The 21,582-nt window shown below is 38.0% G+C and overlaps 1 long non-coding RNA gene across 1 annotated transcript; it reads right to left on the reverse strand.

Moving 5' to 3' along the window:
- Window positions 1–204: 204 nt before the first annotated feature.
- Window positions 205–4,235, reverse strand: LOC140498385 (uncharacterized). Its single transcript, XR_011965084.1, has 3 exons — window positions 4,123–4,235; window positions 1,164–1,274; window positions 205–647 (listed from the first exon to the last, which is right to left on the reverse strand). It is a non-coding gene; the product is annotated as an uncharacterized lncRNA (long non-coding RNA).
- Between the last annotated feature and the right edge of the window lie 17,347 nt (window positions 4,236–21,582).

A 21,582-nucleotide genomic window follows, 5' to 3' on the forward strand; every position in this document is an offset into this window, starting at 1 on the left:
CATCCAATGTATTCCTCATTCCTCTCTCCATTTTTTATTTTAAGACCAATTCCCAACAGAGTCACTCCTAGGCCTTCTGTCTAATGAAACTCCCTCTGTGATACCTGATGATGATAGGGTTCAAAGGGGACACATGTATCATCTCCCCATATATGAACGCAAACTATTATCATCTTTACTACTGTTACTGTTACATAGGGAAGGAGAGAGGAATGACAATCTGAATTTTAAAGTTAATTTCTAAGAAACAAATTCATTCTTCTACTTAACAAGAAAGGTCACTCCTATTCAATTAACAGCTTTGTTATTCATACTTCAAATAGCTCCCAGGCTTTCTTCTCAGATTAATACATTCCTTCCTTTCCTAAACTATCTTAACCATAACTCTGCTCCCTTTCATATCTGGAGATTCTCTGGGTTTGGATCTCTGGCAAGTTAAATATTTGGGTCATTTTGATAAATGGCAGTTTGGAGCTGTCAGGCAAATTGGAGCATCGATGACCTCCTTTAAAAGCCACAGGGCTCCCATTTTGTGTACTCCAGTACCATCAAATAGTTCTTTCAATTCAGCTCAATGCTTTACATTTACTTTCAGGTAACCTTCTTCTCCCTGGGAAGATCTGGAGACCACTGAGTACAATCATACCCTGAAATAAAGAAAAATAATACAATTACACATTTCTTCTGATGAGACAGGATTTAAAAAACCACATAATATTCATATTTCAAAGTGATCTATAATTTTCAGAGGCCCTGGTCTATATTTAAAAGAGGAATGGATAGGTTTCAATTTGAACTTCCCAACAATAGGGAATGACTTTAATTAAAAGGGTCATTTTCAAGTCACAGTTTTCAAGTTATTATTGATAGAACTTTAAAGAAGGCATAAAGACAGTCAGAATTTGTAAATGCTACAGTGACATGTCTACAACCCCCCAGTAGCAACTGACTCCCTGAAAGGAAGACCATTTCTCAGTTAGTAACAGGGAAGATAATAAACAACTTATAATAAGCACCTACTATGTGCTAAGCACTAAAGCACTGTGCTAAGTACTTTACAAATATGATCTCACTTGATCTGCACAACAACACTGCAAGGTAGATGTCATTATTCTGGCTTTATAGTTGAGGAAACTGAGGCAAATAGAGCTTAAATGACTTACCCACAACTAGTAAGTAGCCGAGGCTGGATTTGAACTCAGTTCTTTCTGACTCCACACTCAGCTGCTCTGTCCACTATACCACCAAGCACCACCAAGCGCCACCTACGTTAACTGCAAAGTAAAGAAGAAATCAGGCAACACCTTTTGTTCAGTTGTTTTTCAGTTGTGTGACTGTTCTTGATCTCATTTGGGGTTTTCTTGGCAGAGATATGGGAGAAGTTTGCCATTTTCCTCTGCAACTCATTTTACAGATGAGGAAACTAAGGCAACAGGGTTAAGTGTCTTGCCTGGGTTTATACAACTCGTAAGTGTCTGAAGCCAGATTTGAACTCAGGAATATGAATGTTCTTGACTTCAGGCCTGGCTAGGCAGTCTATTCACTTCATCACCTATGGTTGCCCTAGGCAACCATACATACAACTAAGCAAAGAGGAAAGGAAATGTCCAAGCCATTATAGAGACTAAACAGAGAGTTCAAGGCTGTCAGAAACAGCCAGACCACGTCCTGATGTAGCCAGGCAAACACTTTACCAAAGGACCAAGAACACTGCTCATAGTCTTTTAAATAGCCAGTGCAAATAGTAACTCAATTGGGGTAGCCATGGCAATACTGGTGATGGTAGCTGACATGTTTATTGCTACTGGGAGGGTCACCAACTACTTCCCCTATAAGAAAAATACTGCTATGAATAATAGCTCACATTTATGAACCTCTTTATGGTTCAACTCAAAAAGGCATTCATTAGGTACTTACTATGTGCAGCATCTTATGTTAGGGATGGAGGAAATACAAAGTCTAGCTAAGACTGTATAATTCTGTATCATTTACAACCTTTCCAAATCCCTTTCCTAAACTCCAACACTTCAATGGTTCTCATCAACGTAGGCATTTCCTTCAGCAATGCAAACTGAGACCTATCATGTCTGCCTGTCCTGCACTACTTTTGCCCATGTCTTCCCCTGCATTCACTTCAAGGGATCCATCAACCTGATGGGGTCTTTCTCCATTCTGTTGATATTGGGAAGATACCAAAAGAGCACACTGGTTGGCGAGCTTCAGTTTTAACGACATGACCAGCCTATCTTTTTCCATCAAACATTTTTTTATAGTATGCTGGTACTTTTTTTTTCTTGAGAATGGGTCTCCCTATCTCACCCAGGCTGAAAATGCAGTTGCCCCTCTTGATGTCATCCCCAAACTGATCAGCATGGAAGCTTTAACATGCTCCATTTTTTGGACCTGAGTTGGATTTGCCTCTCCTTGGGTAGTACTAGTGACCCTCAGCTCCTGGAAACTCACAATATTGGTGCCAGATTTATTGTGAACACCTGATTGACTTTTACCCTAATGTAGCTCCAAATTCCCAAACTCAAGCAATCATCAGCCTCCTCAGTAGCAGAGACTAAAGTTATGTACAACCATGCCTGACCTTTAATAACATCCTTTGTGTTGATACACAATTGTTTATATGATCCACATAACAATCCTATAAGGAAGGTGGTGAAATTAACACCTCTTGAACCCCCATTTTATGGAGAAGGAAACCAGAACTTCAGCAGGTAAGTGATCAAGTGTAATGAAATGGAAAGAACATTTCATTTGGACGTAGATTTCAAGGTTCAAATACCAACTCCGGTATTTACTAACAGTGTGACAATAGGGTGAGTCACTTAACTTCTCAACTTCAGTTTCATCTGTGAAATGGGAAGGTAGGCATGACCTACCTCAAAAGGATGTTGTGAGGAGAAGACTTAAAAATCACAAAATGCTATATCAGCATCTGAGTCAAATTGTTACCTAAGATTGTAACCATGATTCCAGAGGACTGAGGATGATAATGCATGCTACCCAACTCCTGATGGAGATGTCATCTAGAATGAGGCAGACATTTTTGGACATGAGTGATGTGGGAATTTGTTTTGCTTGACTTTGCATATCTATTGCAAAGGGTTTGTTGTCCAAGTTCACACACCCAATGGATGGCAGCTCTGGGCCTCAAACCATGGTTTTCTGATTCCAAATTGAGTATAGTATTCCTTTTACATTGGAAAGGAAATCAGGGTGTCTCCTTGCTGGCAACTGTAGGAATTTATCATTTTTTGCTTTTGTACTGGTTTACACAATAAACTGATCTTTAGACTTAAATCTCTACAAAACACTGCCACAGCTGTAATAGGTATCTAATTTACTTGGTTTCGAGAGGAACCTTAAAGATAAAAGTGAATAACCCTCAGTGGAAGGCATAGTATAGGTTATAGGGCTGAAAATTGAGGAGGTAATGAAATGTGTACTTTGGTCATTAACTCCAACAAAACAGCAACATGGGCAAAAGCTGAACCAGGACGTAGAAGACCACACAGACACACTGGAGCATCAAAGAAGATGCCTATTAAAGTAAGGGCAGAAACGTTTAACTTCCCTGTCAGATTCCTGGGAAGTGACAGAAATGTGCCCGAGATAACAGATAGTACCATAAGGTTCTGCAAAGGGTACATCTGTCACTGACTTTGGGCTGCAGCTTCATTACCAGATCTTTCCATTTCCTCTGTCCTTAAGACCTCCAGCATCACTCTTTACAGATGACATAACTTATTTATAAAACTCTGAAGAGTCAACCAAAAAAATTAAATCCAGCTGTTTCAGGATAGAAAACAAATCCATATAAATCATCAGAATTCCTTTACATCATGAACAAAACCCAGAAGTAGGATCTAAAAAGAGACATTCCATTCAAAACAGCTATAGATGCTATAAAATACTTGTAAGCATACCTGCCAATACACACACAGGAACTACAGTTATCCCTTCCACATTGCAGGGGATTTAAAGGTATGGTGTCCCTGTCATCCGAAAATTCATGTAAAATGTTTTAGCTCTCCCTTTGTGCCAGAGAAGAAGTCTGAATTATTATAGTATTAAAAGAGAAAATATGTTGATATTATACAATACTATACATACATTTATGCATTTCTGAGTTTCTCAACTTCTGTGTTGTCTGCTGGCCTTCGCATGTTGTCCTACAGCTTTTGCAAAACTCTCCCAAAATTCCCATTTAATTTCTTATGCCAACCTGTGATAGAGCAGAAGAGTGATGGGGAAAGTCACAATGTGGAAGATAGCTGTATATTAATCCAATTACAAAATATTCTTTATAGAAATTAAAATAGTTCTAAATAATTTGAGAAATATTAATTACCCGTAAGCATCCTGAGCCAATGTAATAGAAATGATAATGTGACTGAAATTAATTTACTTATTCAGTGCCATGCCAATCAAACTACCAAAGGATTATTTTATAGAGCTAGAAAAATAATGAAATTAATCTGGAAAAACAAAAGGTCAAGGGAAAGGAATTTTTTTCAAAAATAGGAAGGGAATCTAGCAACAACCAATCTCAAACTATTCCCCAAAGGAGTAATCATGAAAATAATTTGCTAATGGTTAAGAAAAAGAGAGTTTGATCAATAAGACAGATAAAATATACAACATATAGAAGTAAATAAACACAGTAGTGTAGGGTTTGATATACCCAAAGACTCCATTTACTAGGGAAAGGACATGCTATTTGAGAAAAATGGCTGGGGAAACTGGACAACAGACTGACAGAAATTAGACATAGACCAATACCTAACACTGAATACCAAGAGAAGCTCCCAATGGATATGTGACCTAGATATAACTGGTTACATAATGAACAAACAAGCAAAAAAGAAATTATCTTTCTGATGTATGGATAAAGAGTTCACAAATGAGCAAGCTGGACATTATCACAAATGATGATAAATGATTTTGATTATATAATATTTAAAAAGTTTTTTAAAAAACAACCCAATTGTAATTAAAATGAGAAGGGAAGTAGGTAATAGGGGGAAATCTTTGCATTGAGTTTTTCTAATAAAAATCTTATATATAAGGAACAGATTCAAATTTATAAAATTATGACTCATCTTCTAATAGATAGTGAAAGGACATGAAGAGGCAATTTCCAGGAGGGAAGGGGACTATCTATACTCCGACAGAGTATAAAATGCTCTAAATCACTAATAATAAGAGAAATGCAAATAAAAGTTACTCTGAGATTCCACCTCACCTCCAGCAGAACTGCAGCTGGCAAAAAAGGAAAGTGACAAATGTTGGAGGGGCTTTGAGAAAACAGGCACACTGATACACTTGGGGAATTGGTCCAGTCAATTGAAAAATGCATGATATTGTGAAGAGTGCATGTGATATCATTTCAAGCATTTACAGGCAGCTATCATTACTTCAGCTAGGTAAAAGAGTGGATAGAGTTCCAGGTCAAGAGTCAGAAAGACTCATTTTCCTGAGTTCATATCTAGCTTCAGAAACTAGATTTGTGACCCTGAGCAAATCATTTAGCTTTATTAGTCTCAGTTTCCTCATCTGTAAAATGAACTGAAGTATCTTTGCCAAGAAAATCCCAAATGGGGTCACAAAGAGTCAGACGTGATGGGTATAACTGAACAACATATCAACATGTCACCCGTTCTCTTTTCCTATCCAGATGAAGCATCCTCAGTGCTTTTAACTAATCCTCATATGGCACATTCATCATTCTCCTACCATCCTGGTTCCCTTCAAGGGATACTCTTTGCCATGTCAATATCATTTCTAAAATATGATGCCCAGACATGATAATACTGCAAGTGTGATCTGAGTATAATGGAATTAGAGCATAAAGGGATTTAGAGTATAGTGGAATTCTTATTCTCTCATTCTGAACACTACCGAAATTGTGGCTGATTAACACTCTCCTCTGCTCACAAGTGGTTAATGCTTACTTACTCTCTCCTTGAATTATGACATATGTACTTGCTCACTTACCTGGTGTATCTCTCTCCCAAGTAATCTTTCATATGCATTCATCACTCACTTCTCAAGTCCTCTCAATGTATAGGACATTCTAACCAAACCTGAGTATTGCTTTGTCCCCATCCATGCTCAGTACATACTTCTCTACCCCTGTGCCTTATTCATTGTGTTTTTAATGCCCAAAGTGTCTCTTCTACCTATTGAATTTCTGTTTATCTTTTAAAATATAATTCAAATGTCAATGCCCCTCTGATTCCCCCAAGTCATTAAGGGCCTTTCTCACTTAGAACATATATTCCTGGCACCTTGCAGGTACTTAATAAACACTTTCTGGAAAGTTGTATGCCCCTACTCTTTTACTCCCCAATTCAACCTAGAAAAACATTAATTTCATTGGATTACTATGTTCTGTTTTTTGTTTTGGGGCTTACTGAATATGTATGTGACCTTGGGCATTGTCACTTAATCTCTGAGATCAATTCCCTTATCTTCAAGTAGGGATAATGGAGATATTTTGCCAAATAAGATCTTGTCTATATTCTTAAATTTCTATATAAACATGAAATATAGGAATGATAACTCACATTTCTATATCATTAGGAGACACACAAAACACTTGCCCCCACAATAACCCTATGAAGCAAGTAGTAGAAATATTCATATACCCATTTTCTAATTTAGGAAACTGAGGTTTAGGGAAGTTACCCTGCTGAATACAGTAACTAAGCATTAAAATCAGAAATAACAACAATCAATATGTATTTAACATTTTAAGATTTGCAAAGCACTCTTTACAAGTAACACATTTTACCTTCGTAACAATCCTGTGGAGTAGGTATTATTATCCCCATTTACAGATTAGAAAACTGAGTCAAGCAGAAGTTAAGCAACATGTACAGGATCATACTGCTGTTGAGTGTCTGAGGCAGGATTTGAACTCAGGTCTTCTTGACTCTGTGTTCATAATCCCTGAGACAACTAGGTACTCAGACCAGATTCCTTCTACTTAACCATGCTGCCATTCAATAACAACCACTTACATCTGTGAGAAAAGACTGTAGGAAAACATTCATTTTTCTCTTCCTCTCCGTTTTGACAGAATCAGCAACTTTTCAGGAAATCACAATGCCAAACATAATCAAGCAGTTCATTAAGATATAGACTGAATGTTATGATGAAATATTCTTTTTAAACAATATTTACCCAGACATTGATAACAGCATTCTGTAGCAATATGGCATGAAGAATCAATGTGCTAGAGTATCCATCCATCAGTATCTGCCTCAAGTCTCTAAATCTCTGTGAGTCACAGACTAAGCAGGAATATAAATAGACCTGCAGTGTAATTCATCTGGATGGCTGGTGCTGCTATCTCAGCAAGGGCCTGAAGTAAATCATTATACTCATCCTAAGAGTGACTGTTTACATTTCAAATCTAATGTCTGATGGCCTTATTAAAGTTAGTGTAGTTCACAGTTTCATGATTTAGGGAAAGATCATTTAAAAAAAAAACAAAACTAACACTTCTGTTCAAATGCCCAAATGGAATCTAGTTTGTCATGAGGAAAACATAATAAAAAATTTATTTTCTTTTTTTAAAAATTAATTTATTTGCTTTTAGTTTACAACATTCAGGTCCACAAGCTTTTGAATTTTACATTTTCTCTCCCTCCCCAAGGGGTGTGCAATCTGATATAGGCTCTACATATACATTCTCAGTAAACATAAAAATATATTTGAAAAACTAAATCCACATAGCCACATGTGACCCCCCTCCATGTGCAGAGTACACTGATTTGGGAAGAACCTGCTGAGCTATATGCATTTCAATGTTTGAATTCTTGACTTTGTTCTTATCTGGAATCATGTTGACACAGGCATGAATGCTCTGAATTTTTGAGGGACTTTGTCTCTCTCTGTGTTATTGTTGTATTTGCTAGCAAGCATTTCTTTTACCCAATTACCATTTTACTGATTTTCCTTAGCACATAAAATACTTTATAAGTAGAGTATGCTTCCTTCTGGAAAAGTCATGGACAAGCTGGTGACTCAAAACACTCGATACTGACATGTCATAGATTGAGTAAATCTACTATGAGAGAAATCTACTATGTGTGTTTCAGTCAATTTACATAAAGATTAGGAAATCCTGAAACAATAATTATTTATATCATTTGTTGTGGATACTGTTCCAGATATGAATCAATAATCCGGTATGATATTTGTTCTGGAGGAAAAGCTATCAAGGTCTGCATTCTACCATACTTTCATATGGAACCTTGCATGCTGGTCATCACATATTCTGGCTACCTGACTCCTTCTTCATACTCCTTTGGTACCTAGCACAGTACCTGTCACATAGTGATGAAATACTTGGTGGATAACAGTTCTACTGGTTAAAGGCTAGGACTGAGAAAATTAATGTTGATGTCTAGGCTTAAAAAGAGGCTCAGGAAAGTCCCCCAAATTAAAAACAAAAGACTCCCTGCCATTCTCCTGAATTACTGCTTTCAATTCATACCTAATTTCCAGCAATGTCTAAAATACCTCCTATGAAGATCTTTCAGAATCTTTTACCTTTCTCATCTTCCCTTTCAGTGGCAACCATAAACTCAACAGATCTTGATTAAGTGTGTGTTGTATACAGAACTCTGTGCTAAGTGCTAGGGGAGACTCTGAGCTTAGATAAGACATAGGTCCCTGCCCTCATGGAACTTAGTTTAGTATGGGCGGCATGACACATATACAAGTGATTATAGGGCAAAACAATACATGATAACAGCATCAAAGAGGCTGTGAGCATAGAGGAATATGTGGTCTAACTGGGGAGTCATTAATAATTTGAGGAAATAAGGGGAAGTTTCTTGGAGGAGTTGGCATTTGAGTTGGATTTTAAAAGATAAAAAGGAATTCAATAGGAGAAGAGGGACTTTGGGTATAAAAAAGAGCACAAATAAAGGCAGAGAGAAGTACATACAAGGCATGTACAAAAAAATACTCAGGTTTAGAGTGTCCTTTACATTGAGAGGAGGAATCTGACATCAGGCTGGAGAGGCAGGGTCAGATCTAACCGTGGAGAGATTTAAATCTAGACAAATCTAGATTAGGTAATAGGGAGTCATGGATAGGTTTTCAGTTGAGGAGGAAATAATCTATGCATAGAGATCATTTTTGTCAGTGGTGTGAATGACACACTTAAAAGAAGAGATGGAGAAGAGAGAAGACAAGTTAGGACACTACTCAGGTGGTCATGGGAAGGCAGCCATAAGAGCTTATTATACTATTATTGCTGCTGCTACAAAATGAGCTTGAAGTTCTGGTGGAACATGTAGGTAGAGAGGTGGGCCTAACAGTAGAGAGAGAATTCAGAGCTAAAGATGATTCTCTGGGAATTATGAACACCACTGAAGCTTTTGGCATTTCCTCCTTTGAATAACAAGAGAAACTGAGTCGTGCTGGGGATTAGCTAGGGATTAAGATGGGGAAAAAGTCAACCAGCCTTAGGAAAATGGTGTGTGGCATGAGCAAGTGGCTTACTTAGATATTTACACACAACCAACCAGTTCAGAAGTCAAAAGCCAGAAATCCACAATGGAACCTGACCCTTCTACCCTAACCCAACCTTCCTTCCCCATGCCTAACCCTGAGCACCTCAACTATTTTGCTCAAGATGAAAAATAGATCTCATTGTCTTCTACAAATATTATCTGATTTGATCATCACAACAGCTTTGGGAGGTAGGTGCTCCAAATATTATCCAAATTTTATGGTTGAGTAAGTGAGGTAAGCAGAGGTCAAGTGACTTGCCCAAGGTCACCCAGCTAGTAAGGGTCAGAGGCTGAATTTGAACTTGGACCTTCATGACTTTATCCACTCTGCCACCTGGCTGCAGGAGAATGTGGTGTCTCAGAAACCATTCAAGGGCTGGAGTATTCAAAAGGGTGGGGTGGTAAATAGTGCCAAATATGCCAGAAAGGTAAAGGAAAAAGAAAATTGTAGGGGGTAGGGGAAGAGTCCATCTGACTTGGTGATTAAGAGGTTATTGGTGACCTTTGAGGCAGAAGTCTCAGAACTAGCGTAAGCTTCAGAGAACTATAGAACTTGCTTTTGGTATTTATTTTGTGAACCAATTATTCTTATGCTTTGGTAAACTACAATATCATAGAATTTAGAGCTGGAAGGGACTTGAGAGTTTATCTAGTCTAACATCCATTTTAAAGACAAGAAGACTGAAACACAAAAACATAAAAGGACTTGCCCAAAGTCACACAATTAGTAAAGCCAGGATATGAACCTGATTCTAAAGACAGCATCCCTTCCACTGCACCATTCCATGTCTAGGATTGCTTCTTCCTGTGCTTGTACCCCACATCTAGGTCATATATGTAGCCCCATTCCTAGAAAGGAGACATTTAGAAAACTACAAATCCCATGGCCCAAGAATCTTGGGATCCATATGTCTGATGTTCCAAGCATTCCTGCATTGTGCCCTTTACCTAAATAAACACCTTGGTTTGACCTCCCAATGGAAGAGAACAGGAGAAGAACAGCGAGCAGTCTATTCTCAACAGACCCAACAGATCCTAGACTATCTATAGGGAATTAGTATGAGATAAGGTTGAAAAGACAGTTTGGAGATATATTGTGGAGGGCCTTGCCTGTAAAGAGGAGTAATTATTTTATCTGGTGTTCAATCAGGAGTCACTGAAGGTTTTTGAATGATGCATAGTATAATCAGAATGGTATATTAGGAAGCTTATTTTGGCAGCGATATGACGGATAGATTACAGGGGTGAGAGATTGAAGACAGAAAGATCAGTTAAGAGGCTCTGGAAATATTCCAGGTGTGAGGTGATGAGGTCTTGAATTCAGATGATTGCCACAGGAATGGAAAGGAGGAGATAGAATCCACAGGACTTGGCAATTGACTGGATGTAGAAAGTGAAGGAAAGAAAACAGTACTGGATAGATCTGAATTTAGTGCCTGTTCATGGAGTCTCTAATACCCTATAAAGATTTTGGTGGTGGTGATTATGGTGTTTTACAATGGGTATACTTGTAGTATTTAGCTTTGGGGAAGGAAAGGACTTTCCATTTAAAGTACAACTAACCAAATTAATCATCTCTTTTACTTTGCTTTTAATATTATAGAAACTACCACAAGTGAAGCTTTCCAGTGTGAAGTGAAGCCAGATGTGAGGAACCACAAAAGCTAAGAACAGTGAAAGACCAGCAGGAAAGAAAGACTTGGGCAGACTTTGGTTCAGGTCTAACAATGGGTCCTTCATGGTATTTAGAAATAACCTTGCTACCATCTTATCTTTAGGGATAATTATGGTCCACAAGTATTTATCTCAAGGAAAATAAGAAGAGACAAGACAAGACTTAGAAGTGGCAGCTCAGTAGGATTTGTTGGACACCAAAAGGAAAAGAAAATTTCAAACTGCACAAGTCAGAGGTGGGGACAACCAGAGGGTGACTTGAGTCACCAACAGGAAAGCACCAGAAGCCTTAATTATGATAACTGGGGAAGGGGCAGGGGAGGGAGAGAAGAGTCAAGATGGTGGAGTAAAAGCAGGGATTTGCTAGCAATGGGCAAATCATTCCCAGTTGATCATTATACAATATCACAGTTACAATATACAATGATCTTCTGGTTCTGCTCCCATCACTTTGCATCAATTCATCTAAGTCTTCCCAGGTTTTTCTGAAAACATCCTGCTTATCATTTCTCCTAGCACAATAGTATGCCATCACAATCACATACCACACTTGTTCAATCATTCCCCAGTTGATGGGCATGTCCTCAATTTTCAATTCTTTGCCACTACAAAAAGAGCTATTACAAATATTTTTGTACATATAAAATCTTTTCCTTTTATCTCTTTGGAACTCAGACCTAGTAGTGGTGTTGCTATGTCAAAAGGTATGCACAGTTTTATAAGCCCTTTCTGCATAATTCCAAATTGCTCTCCAAAATGGTTGGATCAATTCACAACTCCACCGACAGTGCAATAGTGCCCCAATTTTTCCCTATCCTCTTCAACATTTGTTGTTTTCTCTTTTCTATCATTGTTATCTGTTAGGAAAATAGGAGAAAACTAATAATATCCTAGCCCTAAGCTGTAATTAGTGAAATTTTTCTAGTTGAGGTAAGATCTCTTGGGACTATAATAAGATGCTGTTCTAAGTTTTTATTTCAGGTATCATGATTAAGCCACTAGTCCTCTGTCCAAGGGGAGTGACACATGAAGCCCAAAGGGAGCATGGTCTGAGAACTAGTACAGGTAGATGTCTGTCCCTGGGAAAAATTAAGGGGATGACCTTGTCCAGGCCAAGCTAAGACCCTCTTGGTCCAGTTTCCCATTTCCTGTTTCCTTTCTGAACAGGAAATTTTCCCACCTGGTTACTACTGAGTCCTACTATTATACCCTGTGAATAATATGGAACTTGGGTACACAATTGCCTGTTAAATATCACTCATACCTAGTATCAAACAGAGCTAAGAGAGTTTTTCCCCTATTATGGCTGTCAGATCAGTCTGTGCCCTTGCTACTGTCATAACCATGTCCCTCCTTTTTCCTTTCATAGCAAATTTATATAATCAGGGCAAGTGAACAGGGGAAGTTTTTCATTACAATACTAAATCTATTAATAAATAGATTGATAACAAAAAAATTTGAGTTACTATAATAGGATTCAAGTAGGAAAGCTCTTACTATTGTTAATTTGTATTTGTGGTCAACTCCATATCCTATGTAACTAGGTAAATGAGTTCTTAGGTTTGCCATCTAATAGTTATATAGTCATGTATATGTATATGTATGTGTATGTGTATGTGTATATGTATATAAACCCAAGACTCGTTTGATGAAAATTCAGAAGATGCTAAATAAAAAATGAGAACTCCACAGGATTTACCAGCAGGATAGTTCATCCACCTCTAAGAAGGTAGCATTTAATTCCATCAAAAGCAAAGTATAAGCAAAGCTTAGAGAGGTGCAGGACTCGTGGCTCAGTGAAAAGGCAGATGAAATTCAATTTTATGCAGATAGTAACAATCCAAAGCACTTTTATGATTCCCTGAAAGCTATTTATGGACCAAAAACCTATGGTGCATCACAACTACTCAGTGCTGATGGAGCCACATTGATTAATGACAAGGACATGATCCTAGACAGATGGGTTGAACACTTCCATTGTGTTTTCAACAGACCATCATCTATCACTGACCATTTACCTCAAGTTGAAGTCAATCCCTCCGAAGCTGAACTTCCAACTGAAGAAGTGGTTTTGAGGGCCATTAGGCTCCTTTTATGTGGCAAAGCACCTGGTGCTGATTCTACTCCAGCTGAGATTTACAAGGTAGGGGGACCATTGCTCATACAAAAGCTGACTGAAATTTTCCAGGTTATATGGCAAGAGGAGGTTATCCCCCAGGAGTTCAAGGATGCTTCCATTGTCCATCTCTATAAAGGTAAAGGAAATAGATTGTCCTGAGGCAATCACAGTGGGGGTCTCTCTCTTAGTCATTCCTGACAAAATTCTTTCTAGAGTCCTCCTTAATAGGCTGATCCTTCACCTGGAAGATGCTCGTATACCTGAAAGCCAGTGTGGCTTCAGAAAAGGTCAAAAAACAGTTGATATGGTGTTTGCTGCCCAACAACTCCAGGAGAAATGCCAGGAGCAGAGACAGAGGTCTGTACACAATGTTTGTAGATCTAAGGCCTTTGACACTGTTAGTCATGAGGGTTTATGGAAAATTATGTCAAAATTTGGTTGCCCAGAGTTCATCAATATTGTAAGTCAATTTCATGATGACATGTTTGCCCAGGTTTTGAAGTATCTGTGTGATAATTTAATTAAGAGACAGGAGATTTCATTTTCCAAGTTAGGACCTCATGGATCCTTTGAAGATTCTTCCTTCATCTTATTGATGGCACTGTCCATATACAAAGTTTGGGTGAAGGTAGAAAATCCAAGTGCTATGTAAAAAGTGAAATTCTCTGAATTTTCAAGTGAATTATGGGTCCTAATTTGGTGCTCTTATAGTTCTGTCATTAATAGGGCTAGATCCATATGGTTTTAGCACATGAATGAATTACTGAAAAGCCAATCTGATTAGATTTGGTCACAGTTTACTAAATTATGCAAAGTCTTATCACTAACAGGACTTAACAGCATTATCTGCAGAAACTCTTCAAGTGGCCTTGACTCTGGAGATAATCAAGGAAATGCTTCCATACACCTGTCTTGATCCATACATATCTGAGAGAGGCAGGGGAAGTGCTTGCCAGGCCTCTGAAGATCATGAACATTGCAGAAGGACTTGATAACCCTACAGTTATTGTTATTTTGGGTTTCTTTGTTCACTTATAGTAAATTAGCTTGTCACTCTAGTTGTATACATATTATGGACCCGTGACCTATTTTGTAAGCTGTTTACAATTTCTATTTGGACTGATGCCACCGTAAGAACCAAGATCCTTGCAGTACACATTTGTCAATCATGATATATCCATGGTGTTTTATGCAGAAGCTCTTCATGCAGTTCCTAGCCTCCTTTTCTATCAAGAGTCTAATTCTTGTGAAAGGAAACTGTGATAACGGGGGTGGAGAGGGTGAAATTGGAAGAGTGTATGTGTCTATGTGTGTATGTGTGTCTGTGTGTGTGTGTGTGTGTGTGTGTGTGAAAGTGGGCACCCTACCATTTGAACACCCACAGAGCAACAATATTGAATTACCCATCTGTGGGCTACAGATATGTTTTGGGGTACAGAACTTTTTATTGGTTAAATTATCATTTTGTGGTTTTTATCTTGTATGTCCTCATGCAGATTATGTGCTTTTATGTTTGCAGTGCTTCCCATGGTGCAAAGAACTGATTTCCAGGGCAATTTCCTCATTTATGGGCAACAGAGATTGGGATGTTGCCGCTAAGAAAAGAGGATCAATTTAGGTCTGATTGTGGTGCTGGACCATGTGTGCGATTAGCTCCACAGGAGGAAATTATTGAAATTTGTGTAAGTGACCCCACTGTTTCCAGGCTTGCTTGTTTTCTAGATACTCAGTCTGTTGGGAGAAGCATCAGCCAGTCTTTGCTAAGTACTTTGATCCCATGCTCTTGTTGCTTTCACTTGAGAATCATCATGTAGTCAGTCACATGGACTCTCATTCCATCCCCCTTACCTCTTTTAAAATTTTATTTATTTATTTTATTTTTAATTTGTGGGATAAGACAAGCATTTCCATAACATAGTACAATTTAAAAAAAAAAGATGATTGCATGTGAAACTGCAAATCTGTTATGTACAACTCACTATTCCCTTTAAATATATAATAAAGTTACTGTGTAATTTTTTTTCTTCCCTTCCCCCCACCCCCACCCTAGAGATGGCTACCATTAGACACAAATATGTATGTGCATATTACATATATATATGCAAAATCATTTTATACATCCTATTTATCAGTTCTATCTCTAGATGCAAATAGCATCTTCCTTTATATGTTCTTTGCAGTTAATTTGGTATTTATAATAGTCAAAATGACTTATTCGCTTGAAGTTGTTCTTAAAACAATATTGCTGTTGCTGTATACAATGTTCTCTCGGTTCTGTTCACTTCATTCCTTATCCCCTTTACCTCTAACCTCATTTCCCTACGATGGGGCAACGGTGGAGGGGGGGAGCTGAGACACAACGGCCCATCCCCATTTGGAAACATGTACCTATCAGGATTATATTGTTCTTATTATAAAAAGTTGTCTGTAAGAGAACTGGGCAGTTTGAATTTCATCACCTGGACACATTCAATGCACCTTTGCCTTAGATATTACAACAGACTCCTTCAAATTTTCTTTCACTGAATTTGCTTCATTACTAAGGGCAAGGCTTGAACAAAAATTTTCTTTTAAATTTCTCATTTATATAGCACTTTAAGCTTTATGAAGTCATTTCTTCACAACAACCTTGTAATGCGGATAAGTAGCATGAATATTATTATACTTATTTTACACACAAACTGAGGTCCAAAGAGATGCAGCATTGGAATCTAGGTCTCTTAACTCCAACTCCCCTTTTCTTTCCATTCCACCATGGTCTCATCTTTTTTTAAAATTTGACTTAATAGGTGAGCTTCCTGTATAGATGTCTCCTTAAAAAGTTCCTCTTTCTTCCATAATCATGGTCATTTGTGTTGCCATGATTCCATTCTAAAAGCATCCCACCTCTTTTGAGTTGACTTGTAATAGAATTTAAAACCATGGGATCATCCCCTATCTTTTCTCCATTTGGTTCAGTCATTTTTCAGTCATGTCCTATTCTCTATGACCCCATTTGGGGTATTCTTGGCAAAGATACTGAAGTGGTTTGCCATTTCTTTTTCCAGATTATTTTACAGATGAGGAAATTGAGGCAAACAGGGTTAAATGACTTGCCAAGTGTCACACAACTAATAAGTATCTGAGGCCAGATTTGAACTCAGAAAGATGAGTCTCCAGGCCAGGCACTATATATCCACTCTGCCATCTAGCTGCCCCATCTCTTTTTCCTAACTCTCTCAAATCCTTTCTCCCCAAATCTAGAGTATTTTTCAGACTATAACTCTGATCTCTTAGCCAGATATAGAGGCCGTTAGGTGGTACAATGGATAAAGCATAAGATTTAGTGTCAGGAAGACTCTAGTTTTAATCCAAGCCCGGGTACTTACTAGCTCTTTGAACTAGAACAAGTCACTTAACCTCTATCTGCCCCAGTTTTCTCACCTGTAAAATAAGGATGGTAATAACTACCTACCTCACAGGATCAAATGAGTCAAAATAGGCAAAGCATTTCCCAAATTTTAAAGTGCTAGCTTCAATTATCATAATAATAAATGTTACGTATCATAATCATTATATATACAACTCTCCTGAATTTGTTTGTGTCATGGACCCCTTTGGTAGTCTGATGAAGGCTTTGGACCTCTTCTCAGAATATAGTTTTTAAACGCACAAAATAGAATACTTGGGATTACCAAGGAAACTGATTATTTTGAAATGCAATGATCAATTTTTAAAAACCCATAGAGCACCAGTTAAAAAAACTTGCTCTAGACAAACAGATCTTTTCAGCTCTTTTTAAATGTATTGCCGTCCCTGGCCACGGAGCACATCATTTTTGAATTAAAAACCTTGGTTTAGAAGCCAATTTCCCTTCTCTCTAATACCAACTTCTAAGCAGTTTGCATAACCTCCTTTCTCCTCTACAAACATTGCAGTCAATCAGCAATGACAAAGCATCACATATGTTCCTAAGGTCTTCAACTTCTTGCCAAGAATTTCTTCATCCCTAGACAAGTGCTCTAGTTTTTTTTTTTTTTATATCACCTATCCTCTGATAAATCCCTGGAAGTGGTTCCTGGTCATCCAAGGTCATAGGTATCAGGAGGCTCTCTATCATATCACAGAATTCATGCAGCACATCATAGGTATATTCCAGGACACGCTGGAAGACAGTAAACTCCCCACTTGATAATTTCAAGTTGCCATTTGGGTTTCTTAATATTGCTTACTAGGGAGTCACCAACAACCTCAAATCTCCTTTTTACTGGTGCTGGAGGTCTTTTCTGCTGTTAGTAGCAGTTAATCATTTCATCATTCTTAAGAGTGGAGCATGGGAAGCACTTTTCTCCAAATAAGGTTCAGTTTCATCCTGTATGCCAGAGGTTTCCAAACTTTATGTAGTGATTCCTGCTCCCTCTTTCTACCAAAGGAAAAAAAAATTGTCACATATATCTACTTTTTTGGGGGGGAGGGGGGAAGGCAATCAGGGTTAAGTGATTTACCCAGCGTCACACAGTTAGTGTCTGAAGCTGGATTTGAATGCAGGTCCTCCTGACTTCAAGGACAGTGCTCTACCCAATATAGCACCTAGTTGCTCCTATATCCGCTTTTTAGAAAATTATCTATGCAAATAATTCAGTAAGCTTGTACTTTATTCAAATAAATTTAAGGATTAGGATTAAACCTATGATTTCATTGATCTAGGAAACTGGATCACTGCAAGTTGACTCCCCTATATTCTCTTTGAGAGTTGCATAGGGTATTGAGAAGTTAAATGACTTAGCCAGTGTGTGTCAACAATAGTGATCACTGAACCCATGTCTTCCTGACTACAAAACCAGCTTTCTATCTATCATGCTACTATGCTACCATTCAAATAAAATTTAAAATTTATTATAATTTTATAACACAGAAACAAAGCTTAAATACCATTAAAAGAAAGTAACATACGTAGATATTTAGTAGCAAAATCCCTCATAACTTTTGTAATTTACAATTCATGATAATGGTAATATAATCGGTTGACTTTCTTTTCAGAACAAAGATTCTCAAATTTAATTGTTGAAAAATTCTTGTGTTTTTCCATTTTTAACTTTTTTTTAAAAGTTTAAAGGTTCTTTTGGAAACCAGTTTATTATATTGTTCTTACCAAAATAAATGACATTGAGAAATGTAATAGATATTATGGCACTAACTTCCACAAAGAAATTGCTTAATTTCAGGATAATTCAATGCAACAATTAGCATGAGGCCAGCATTCATGTGCGTCATGAGTCTACGCTAAATGACAGTGGTGACAACTAGTCCTACATCTGGAGGGGGTCTTGTATCTTGAGACTTAAAAGGATCTATGTCCTATATGGAATTTGGATTTGACCATATAAAATAAGTACTATTTTCACCATCAATTAGAGTGGATTTTGGACGAGCATTTACTGAGGTTGGTTGGGACTTTTTCTTTACTGGAAAAAAAGTGCATGGATTTATGTGGGAGTTGTAGTCATAAATACCCAACAATGTGAACCATTGCTTCATCACCCCTCTCTACCCTCTAAATCCCCAGGGGCCTCATTTGTTTGGAAATTCAAGGAAGAGCCTCAGACTTTTTCACATAACTCCAGTAATTAGTCCTTTCCCTTCCTTCCTGGGTCTCATTCTCCCACCCTGCAACCCCTGGGCACAACCTTGAATACCATTCTCACCCTTCCAATTCCTTTTCCTCTGGCTTCTCCTTGTGAAGCCTATCTCCCATTCCTGAAGTAACACAACTTATTTATGAGTTATAGACGTCAGCAGTGAAAGCAGCAGAGAATTCAACATTAGCAAGAGACCTAAGTTTGCTTGAATCCATAGCAGCGTTAGAACAACTTTTTACCAGAAAGATAAACTGTGGCAAAAGGCAAATATTTATCAGTAATACTGGATAGTTTCACCACAAACAAGCAGCTTAAATATGTAAAGGAACATGTTTGAAGGGAGAGAAAGCCTTCCTTGTTCATGCTTTACAGAGTAAAAATGTGAGAAGGAAATACTCTTCAGGAAAGAGACCAAATGTCTAGGGAAGCCTTATCCTCACTTCCCAAGGGAGACCAAAAGTTTGACCAGGTTCAACTGAGTAAGCTGATAGGACTCACTTGCCAAAGCAGGGAAAAGGCAGTCATTGAGGGTTTTTTTAATTACTGATTTCTTTTGTTTCTGCATCACTTTCATTTCCGAATATATCCACACCTCCCACTCCTACTCAGAGAATCATTCCTTATAGCAAAGAATGAAAAAGAAAAGGGTGTGTAGTAGGTGGGGAAAGCAGTTTGGCAAAATAAATCATCAACCTAGTCTGACAAGATATTCAGTTTTCCACTCCTGTAGTATCCCATCTCTGCAAAGAATTAGAGGTATTTTCTCCTGTCGTCTTCAAGGTCAAGCTTAGTCACTATAATTATAAAGCATTCAGTTTCAGGACTGTTTGTTGATCTTTCCATCTACACTGTTTTAGTCATCGTGTATCTTGTTTTCTTGGGTCTATTTACTTCACTTTGCACCATATAAGTCTTCAGGTACTTCTCTGTATTCCTTCCATTCATTGCTTCTTGTGGCCCAGTGACACACAATTATATTTGTATACATGATTGCATTAACTATTCTCCAATCAATGAGCATCTGCTTTGTGTCCAATTCTTTGCTATTATAGCTTTACTATGAATATTTTTATACACCTGGAATTTTTCTTTTTATCTTTGACTTCCTTGGAGAACAGGCTTTTCACTGAGATCTCTGGATCAAAGGGAGATGATAGTTAAATGAAAAAATGAAAAAACCAGCTGTAATGTAAAGCTCAGAGTGAAGGGTGGCACAGAGTTACTAAGACATGGAATGGATAGCTGGTCATATAATTGCAAAGTGAAGTTATCCTTAGGAAGGTGCCCCAGAGTAGGTTTGGCATTGTGATAGAGAAAACCAAGGCCAAACTCTTCACTAAAGTAGTCAAGTCAAATTAGTGGTAGGAGAAGCAGGTTGAAATACAATCAATTAATCAAATCAGGATCAGGGAAAACCAAAAAAATGGTGAGATGAGTCCAGATGAGATTGGGAATAAGACCTGTTATCTCAGTTGGGAAAGAAAGATGTACCCATACAAGGGATGTTTGGACAACCTTCAAGGCCTTTTGTGCAGTTCCATACCTGGAGTTTTTTTGTTCTGGGACTTAAATGAACTTCTTTTTGCCTCCCTCCCTTTCCTCTTTTTTGTATCCTTAGCACAGAGCCTCCCACATAGTAGATTGATCATTTGATTGAACCTGTCTCCTATAATGGATTTAAATTCAAGTCAGGTTCAGGAGCTCCCTATAGGGCTTTCAGGTGAAATATTCTTCCAACAGGGTCTTCTTGATCTATTGGAACATCTTCAAAGATGTGTAAGCCTTTGGCTCTAACATGAACATCCTGATAGGAGAGATAGGGATAGATAGATATGGGAGACAGCGTGGGTCTAGCAGAAAGAGACCTACTAACGTCAGGAGAGATCTGGATTTGGATGCCACACTGATGATATTTGCTGTGTGACCATAGACAAGGCACTTGAACTTTTTGATTCTTGGTTTCCTCATGGATAAAATTAGGGTATTTTATTATACCACCTACTTGTGACAATGCAAGGAGATAATCTATGTTTAGCACTTCACAGATCTTAAGAGGCTGGATAATCTTAGCTGCCATTGTGAATCATAGAATCTCAAAGTAGAAAGGACCTCAGAAGTCATCTAGACCTACCCAGAAACAAACAAGAAGCCCTTCTATGGTACACCCAACAAGAGGTTATCTAGCCTTTGCCAAAGTTGCTTTGGAATAACTCTAATAAATAGGACTTTTTCCCCAACATCAAGGTAAAATCCAATTTTATACCTTTTCTCTTTTGTTCCTATTGCTTTTTGGAATCAAGTAAAACACATCTAATCTCTATTACTCATAACAGCCCTTTGAATATTTGAACACTGTTACCATGTCCCCCTGCTCATCTCCTGATGAAACATCCCTAGTTTCTTCAGCTGATCCTTGTATGCCATGAACTCTCCTCCTCTGGGACTTTCCCCATCCTCACTGCCCTCGTCTGGATGCTCTACAATCATCAATGTTCTTCCTCCACAGAGCAGAACCCAGAACTGAAAATGTTACTCCAGTTACTCCAGAAAGGGTCTGACCTAAGCTCTCCAAGAGTGAAAACTGTCTTATTTTATTTCTTTTTATCCCTAGCATTTAGCACGGTGCCTG

This window comes from Notamacropus eugenii, chromosome 4 (assembly GCF_028372415.1).
Source record: "Notamacropus eugenii isolate mMacEug1 chromosome 4, mMacEug1.pri_v2, whole genome shotgun sequence".
NCBI lineage: Eukaryota > Metazoa > Chordata > Mammalia > Diprotodontia > Macropodidae > Notamacropus > Notamacropus eugenii.